The 8,755-nt window shown below is 37.1% G+C and overlaps 1 non-coding gene across 1 annotated transcript; it reads right to left on the bottom strand.

Moving 5' to 3' along the window:
• Positions 1–283: 283 nt before the first annotated feature.
• On the bottom strand, positions 284–356 carry TRNAM-CAU (transfer RNA methionine (anticodon CAU)). Its single transcript has one exon. It is a non-coding gene; the product is annotated as a tRNA-Met (tRNA).
• Positions 357–8,755: the final 8,399 nt, after the last annotated feature.

An 8,755-nucleotide genomic window follows, 5' to 3' on the forward strand; every position in this document is an offset into this window, starting at 1 on the left:
GATGCTTAACTGACTGAGCTAACCAGACACCCCTGAAACAATGCCTTTGATTAAATATTCGACATGAGTTTTGGCATCTAATAATATTATAATCATAACTCTCAAATGGCTTATTTTTTGACATGGCCCACACTTCTTTATTTTCATTGTAACTATTACTAACTAACATCAGTGCCAAAAAGTAAAGTTACTAAGAGGAACATGAAATAACTAATAGGAGATTATTCTGAAAATTCTTTCTCTTTTTTCTCTTTTGACAGAGAAAGAAGGCAAAAAGCCAAACTGCCTCCTCTGAGGTTTGAACTCAGGACCTTCAGATTATGAAACTGACAGGCTGCCTACTGCACCAAGGAGGCTAGCTAGAAGCTACTTTATCTGTGTACATCTCTCTGCTGACACACAAACGACAACATCAGCATTTTCCTTTGAAGACTGAAACTGGTAGAACACTGGAATCATCAAGTGTTATGGTCTTCAAAGTACATTTCAACGATGGCTCAAATTGTCTTTCAAAATCAAAGTTTCTTTGATTATGTACATGTAATTTTCTTGTATAGAGATGCAATACACCAAGGGAAAGTCAACCAGTGTTTTTATATGACCTTTCTCTATATTAAGCTTCCTATCCTTAAAGATCCAGGAAAGGACTGAGACCATAGTGAGAAAATTTTGGGGAAAGGATGGGTGCAAAATGTAGTTTATTGTCCTGACATTTATCATTATTTAATTATACAGAATATAGCTTCATTTTCTTCTTTATCCAGAGACAAATGATAGCATTCTCTTGAAGACTAGTAGTTAACCTGCTAACATGGTCTTAGTTGAACAACTATGCCTTGCCAACTAGGTTGCATAAGGTAATTTCTGTAGACTTCTAAAGCTACCAGTAGTTTGAGATGATTTTTTCCTGTACATTTTCCCTTCTTTCCTTACTGACTAGTTAGGATGAGAAGGGAGACTAAGGTGTTTCCAGTACTAGCGGGTGGAAGAATCACTAGGTGCAAATCAAGGAAGTTGGAACAAAGAAATTCAGGCTGGCTGACCTGGGTCGAATGAGTTTCTCTTCAACTTCTCTGTAGGGCCATATGTACATTAGATGGAAGCTCTATGTGAAGTTAACTTCATGGACAAAGGACATTGATTTAAAGGAGACCCTATATTAGTTATTTAATTTGCATACCTACACATCTTCAGGATTCCTCTTTTACTTTACAAAATAGAGCATTAACTGTTAGCCTTTTAACCAACAGCTGCCTGAATCTTAAAGTTATTGGTTTCATATTGCCCAGTGGCAAATACTCAGCATTGTCTTTTTAAGAGTTCTGAATATCAAGTTAATTTGGCAATACGTTGTCCTATCAAAGCCTATGTGGTCCAGAGAGTAGGTAAGACTTAATTATTTTGTTTGCTGAGAGAAAAAAAAAGTATATGACCATATAATTTTATAGAACTTGCATCTGCTCTAGAACGCCAAAGACAAAACACCAGAAATGGATCACAGAGAGGAAAAAGAGGTTCAGTAGAGGAACATGATTGAGGATGGACACTCTACTAGGCAGAAGAGCAAAACTATGTTCAGGTAGTTCTTATTCTGGATAATAACTTCTTTAGTAAACTGTGTGTTTCAGATAGTAATCACAGCTATGACACCATCAAGAATTTCTGGGTTTTTTGGCCGACCCTGGACAAGTTGATTGGTCAGGTTGATCGGTCAAGTTGCTCAGGTTTTGTCTACTGAACTAGAGTGTAAGCTCCTGTAGGTCAGGAATTATAGCAATTTTTTTTCTGTGCGATTCTTTTAAATTTTTTTTTTTTCAACATTTATTTATTTGTGGGACAGAGAGAGACAGAGCATGAACGGGGGAGGGGCAGAGAGAGAGGGAGACACAGAATCGGAAACAGGCTCCAGGCTCCGAGCCGTCAGCCCAGAGCCCGACGCCGGGCTCGAACTCACGGAGTGCGAGATCGTGACCTGGCTGAAGTCGGACGCCCAACCGACTGCGCCACCCAGGCGCCCCTGTGCGATTCTTTTAGAAGCTACTTAAAAGATGCTATCTGCCTCACAGACATGTAAAATGTCCCTGCCCTCACTCAAGTCCCTAGACACGCTCTGATTAGGGGCAGAGGGCAAATTGGACATCAAAGAGTTGCCAAAGGCTTTTCTGCCTTGGAAGGCTGAAGAGCTCTTGATTCTTTGATCTCTGCTTCCATCCCCTCCCCCACTCTGCCCCCACATGTACCTCAGGGTCGGTCTTCCTTGGCCCCACCCTGTGTGTCTGCTGTCCTCAGCGTCTCTCACAGAAGACCCCTGACATCCTGGTCTACATTAAGGAATAAAACTCAACAAGAGTGCAAACAATCAAACTTCTAATCCAGACAAGCTGCTATCTTAGCCTTTGGCTCCCTTATCTGAATAGAAAAAACACGTGGTGAACTGTCTCAAATCTCAGAAAAAAAAATCAAGAGCATTTTTTCCCCTCTTCATTTAATATATAGCTCAGATTCTATTGCTGGTATTATCTTTGGCTCACCTGCCAAACAACCAAGAGGGAAAAGTTCTGGGGAACTACATCTGAAGTTTATATGCCTCCAAATATGTGATTCTTGAAAATAAAATTTTAAACATTAAAATGTAAGTCTATTGTCAATGACTCTGTCCTGTAAGTGCAGCATTTCATTAACTGCAATGTAGAAGCAAATGATGGTTTCTTTTGAGATCAAACTGATAAGGTTGTAGTCAAAAAGTATCTAAATGTCAGAATCTCTAACACCCTCAAACATGCAATAAGAACAGTTGGAAATAAACATCCTTCCAACAAGAAAGGTTTGGTTCAATATGAAATACCTGTCTTGACTGTATGAGATGTTTTAGAATCTACTTTAATGAAAGAGAATAGAGAGCTTTAATGTTTTAGATTTTGAAAGCCCAGAGGAAGAGAACTAACCCTCATGACTTTCTGGGGACCCTACTCTGTATGGGAAGGTCATTCAGGTCCTGGATTCAGCAGATGGTGTCTATACTGGATTGATCCCTTAAGTCTAGGCTGGCATATCACATCACTCAAGTCTATTCTGCTAAATACTAGTTGAATAACCTGATCATCAATACACTTCCCTAAAGATTGGTCATTGATTAGCTTAATTTTCATTCTACTGATATGCACTTCTATGTACCAAGTTTTATGATTTTTGTACTGGTAGGTGTAAGGAATACTAGAGAAAAATTGAAAAATTTATTACCAAATTATACTTACAACCAAAGTTGTATTCTATGGTTTCTTTCTATTATTCTATGAGAATTAAAAGATTTGTAGAAGGCTCAGGGTGTTATATGTAAGTGATGACTCACTAAATTCTACTCCTGAAAATATTAATATATTATATGTTAACTAACTTGGATTAAAAAAGAAGATTCATAGAAGGCTTATCATGTAAGACAATCCATTCTTCCTCCTAAGGAGAAATTGAAAAGTCTTCACTGGAGTTTTAAAAACCCACGCCTAATTTCTAGGCAGGGAGATGTTTTCAATCAGATAAAATCACACAGTATATTCATCTCTAAATGACTGTAAAACTCTTTCCTTTGTCCCTTCATAACTATTCTGGCCCCATTCAGTCATTAGATGTAGATGTTCCCCAAAGTTCTACATTTGGTCTTCAGATAGAGATATTCTTTTTTCTCGTCCACTCACACCCCATCTATTATTGCTTCAACGCAAACAGCTTCTGGTATCTCTCATTCTCAGATCTCTATGTCTAGCTGTCGAGCTCTCTTACCTCATCAGTTTGTCCCTCAAATAGCACCTCCACCCAGTGCCTACCCTTACTACCCTGTTTAAAATGGCAACTATTTCCTGCCACTGCACAAATCCCATTACCATGCTCAATTTTTCTGTAACGTTGAAATATAACAAGGATTTATGTCTTAAGAAACATTCCTGGCACACAGAAGCCCCTCAAAAATATTCTTTGAATACAGGAACAAAGCAACTCCAACACCTGAATCAACTATTTTTAAGTGTCTTACTTTCTCATTAGGCTCAAAGTTTGGGTTCCATATCTGATTTCTTTTTCCTTTTTCCCCATTAGCTCTTGTGAGTCAACAGGTGTTGACCATGCTTCATTAATGATGACTCTCATCCTTCTTGTGAATTCTATTCCCACTGCCAGAAGCCTAGGTGAAATTCCCAGTTTTTCTTTCCTGTTTGAACACAACAGACCTGTAAATGGTTTCCTTTCTCTTTTATAACTCATTTTATACATTGCTGCCTTCCTAAAACATAGCCTTGACTATGTGGTAGCAGTTCATAGATTCCTTCAGCAAATATTGAGCAAGAGCAAATATCTTCTAGGCAAGGACTAAAAAGACAAAATGTCTCTTTATTTGTAGAGTTTATTTTCCCAGCTCATTACCCTTCAGTAACTCCTAATTGTCTACAAAGTAAAGTCTGGCTATTATGTTGACATGAAGACTCTCCACATCTGATCTCATCAAGCATTGCCATTATAACCCTCTATGCATTCATGTGCCAGTCAAATCGCACCATACATGATCAATCTTGTTCCATATCTCTGAGTTCCCTGTTAATCCATGTGTAATAAGTTCCAATCCCTCTTTCCTACAAGAATCCTACACAGATCTGATTCTGCCATCTCCATGAAGTCTTCTCTAATTAATTTGGAAATTATTTTTTTTCTTCTGGTCTATTTTTGCCTCTTTTAAGACACATATTATATACTACTTTGTATGCTATTTATTAGTCTAGGTGTCTTACCTACCACAGTAGAATAGAATGTCCTTTAGGCCAGAAACCCTGCCTCAAACTTCTTGAACTTCCCACAGCACCTGGTGTAATGCCTTGTACTTAAGCACTTAATATGTTCATTGAATAGAAAAAACAAGATATCTTTTATTTCTTCCACTCTAGATTATACTCAATTCAAACAATATTGGTGATAACTATTCACTTTCAAGTAAATATCACAATATCCCTATCCAGATATCCTGACAAATTCTATTAGGTGGTTCAGAATCCAAGTTTGTAAGTCAAAACATTTCAGCTTTATTCTGGCTTTATTACTTATTGTGTACTTTAAACAGTTATTTTTATCTCTATGTGTCCCATTTTCCTCATTGGTAAAGATGCGCAAACCTTCAATACCCAACTCCTGGACTTATTTAATACTTAAATGAGATCATGAATATATGACAATTAGCATGACATCTGACACTTATTTTATGATAGCTATTATTATTATTATTACTGCACAAAGTGTCCAGGTCATCTCTTTACTCCTCACCCCCCTCCTTCCTTCGTTGTTCTTCCTCCTGATTCCATGATTGTGTGAGGGTATGCCACATATTCCATTCTCTCCAGATACAGTCTGTTTATGAGTTGTTTATTTTGGCAAATTGACTTTGTCTACTCAAATTCACTACATGATATTTGAGAGTAAGGCAATACATACATTTATATGTGAATGTATATAATATGAATATAATTTATATTACATATGCTACATGTTATATAAATGTTTTTTGAAATAATATATATCTTAAATTCTCCATGATATCTAGCACAATGCTATATAGTCATAGTAGGAAGTACGCATGAAACTTAACAGTATGGGATGTTAGTTACAAAGAACTGGGTTTAAATACTGTCTGTCATTTTTTTAAAATAAGTAATTTTGGGCAAGCTAGGTAATTTTTTTTGACACTCACACTTTTTTTCATATGGACAATGGAGTAATAAAGCTTAAATTGCTAGATAGAGGCTATGATTAAAGTGCAAGATACATTTAAGCATTTAACACAAAGTCTGAATCCCAGTAGACACTTCACAAATAGAAGTTGTGATCGTCACTGTTATTACTATTACCAGTTAATTAATTCCTAGATACACTGGCATGAAGCAGGGATTAATCCATGGAACCGCAAGTCCCATTTTCAGTAAACACAACTGAACTTGTTGTATGCTATATATAAAATTTCCTTAGATACATATTTACTTATTTCTTTCTCTTAATTTTTTCAGTATGTCCATGAGGTTTTCTATTTGCTTTGTAATGAGAATAAAAGCAAAAATTGAAAAAAGAAGAAACTTGTTATCTTGTGCCTGGCTTTAATTTAAAGATCATTTTGTCAAAGTTAAGTGTTCAGAAGGACAAAGCAATTTTTTCCCCATCAATAGAGTGCAGTAAATCTGTACTGAAAAGTGAAACCTTTTAAATGAGCATTTCTCAAAGCTCCCTAAAGTTCATTATTGTTTAAGAATCTTTTTACTATGTTGACTAAGAACCTTTAAGACAGGACTTAGAGACTCTTTAATGCCCAGATCTTATTATGTGAAACAACAGTAACATCTTAGCCTCTAAAATGCCACATAGGTGGTTTTTCACTGTTGAATTGAATGAATGATGTCTCCTCGCCTTGTAAATGTCTGAAGCAGACCAATCAGGATATAGAATAAAAGTGATGTCTTCAATCGTCAAGGGTTGGTTCATCTGTAATGCAGTGATGAATTTGCTCTGTTCAAGAATTCTGAATTTTGCCTTACATCCCTGGCTGCTTCATCACAGAGGGGACAAGAAATGCTTTGCAAGCCTGAAAAACCGGTGAGAGACCAGTTCAGGTAGCCCCCAGTAAAGCGCTTGTGATTCTCAACTTTTAGACAATAAGACATAGAAAGTGTCAGCTAAACAGAGACAGAGCTTCACATATCTCTTGGCTGGCAAGTGTAAAAGTATCCTGGATTGAGATATATTCTAAATTATGTCATATTTCCTTTCATGTTATTCTATTGGTCACAAACTTGGAGAGTGCTCCTGAGTGCTAATTTCCTAACTCTTCTATAACTCATTAAAAAGTGGTTTGGATCCTTTTACATATCAGAGAACTAGGTAGAATGTTACCATAATACCTCTACAATTACACTTGTATCATGAAAATATTGCTGATTCTGATCAGTTAAGAAGAGCTTGGATTGAAATCCAACTCCACATTCTACTAAGTACATTATCATGATCAATGGATTTGCCCTATGTGGGTTCTATTTTCCTTTTTTCTTGGTGAGCCACCAGATCCATAACATTACAAGGCAGCATTAGATTGAGAGAGGTCAAAAAAGACAATAGAACCAAGATGGAGTTGCTTATAGTAAATCCTGTGTAACTAAACTGAGACTTGATTATGGTTTCTGCTTTCCCATAAATGGAACCTTAAACCAGTCAGTGAGGAATCACCTGATCAGCACTATTAAGCAATCTCTCTAACAGACTCTGCATCCCCTAAAGGAAGGTAACTCCAATAACCCACTTTTTTTGCCTTGTATAATTTCCTTGTTCTCGCTCCCTTCTGCCTATAAAAGTCTCATTTTGTGTAGTTCCTTGGAGGTCCTTTCTATCTGCTAGATTGGATAATGCTCAGTTTGCATCAATTTTTGCCCAACTAAACTCAAAATTTTCAATATGTCTCACTTTATCTTTTAACAGTGATAAATAAGAAACACAAGAAACATTAAGAGTAGGTGAAAGAAGGAATCCTGTTAGCTGGTGCACTCTGGGGATGTTTCAAAAAAAGGGAGTAATTTGAGTTGGGCTTGATGAGATGTATATAAATATATTTTGATCACTGGAAAGGAAAAGACAGGACTTCCTTTTCAGAAGTAATAGTGTTGCTCAGTTGACATTAATTCAGTCTGGCTATTCAGTCTGGCTAAAGACATGAATTAGTAAGAGATTGGAAAGGCACTTGAACCTTTGAATAATAGGCCAAAAGTAGTAGAGTTTTATTCATGAAGAATATAAATTTTGAACTCACATATATCTCAGTTTGGGTCCTGGCTTTGCCAATTTCCAGGGACTGGAATCTGTACAATTCATTTGGTCACTATGAACCTCAGTTTCCCAAACTGTAGAATAAAGATAATAATAACTTCCAAGAATGCTGATGGAATTGGAAAATATAAAAACATAATATTTTAGCACATTATGTGCTAGATATACTGGTTATTTGATATGGGCCCTCCACTATACCACCCTCTATATCCATTATCAGCCTTTCTCTGCCTTGCTCTGTGACCACGAAAGCTGGCTTCTGTGGACTGCATCACCTGTGGTCCCACACCCTCTGACTCCAGGTTGGGCTTGGCCAATGGAAGGCACTGGCAGGAGATTTGAAAATGGGAAGAGGTACAAGCCATGGAATGCTTTTCCCCACTTCCTGCCTGCTCAGGCAGTGACTGTGTCCTTTCATGACAACAGCTCTTATAAGGTCAGAAGCTTTTCCATGACTCCAGATATCACCAGGCTTTCATAACATAATTTCTTTCCCTGCTCAGGCAGCTTCTTTTGATGTCAGTCCCAGTTGCCCCAACATTCCTCATTGTTTCCCTAATGTTGTCCAGACTTTAAAAGAAGTCATCTCATTACAGCCCCTTATTCTGTTTCTTACTGGGACTCTGAAATACACTGGCTATATCTTAATTCCATTCTTATTATTTTATAGCAATGAAAGCCACTAGACCATGGACACAGCATGCTAGGAGCCATGCTTTAGGATGTTTAAAGCTGATATATAGGATGGACTCTGAGGAGAGAAGAAGAGGGAGGCCAAAAGTAATTTTAACATAAAAAAAACAGAATTCCAGCTGATCATTTTTAAAGGTCAGAGAAAGGGTGGTGACATATTGTGACTTATAAGAAGTATGTATATATGGTCATTCAGATGGCCGAATTATATATATATTTTATG

The sequence above is a fragment of the Panthera uncia genome, chromosome F2 (genome assembly GCF_023721935.1).
Source record: "Panthera uncia isolate 11264 chromosome F2, Puncia_PCG_1.0, whole genome shotgun sequence".
NCBI classification, from domain to species: domain Eukaryota; kingdom Metazoa; phylum Chordata; class Mammalia; order Carnivora; family Felidae; genus Panthera; species Panthera uncia.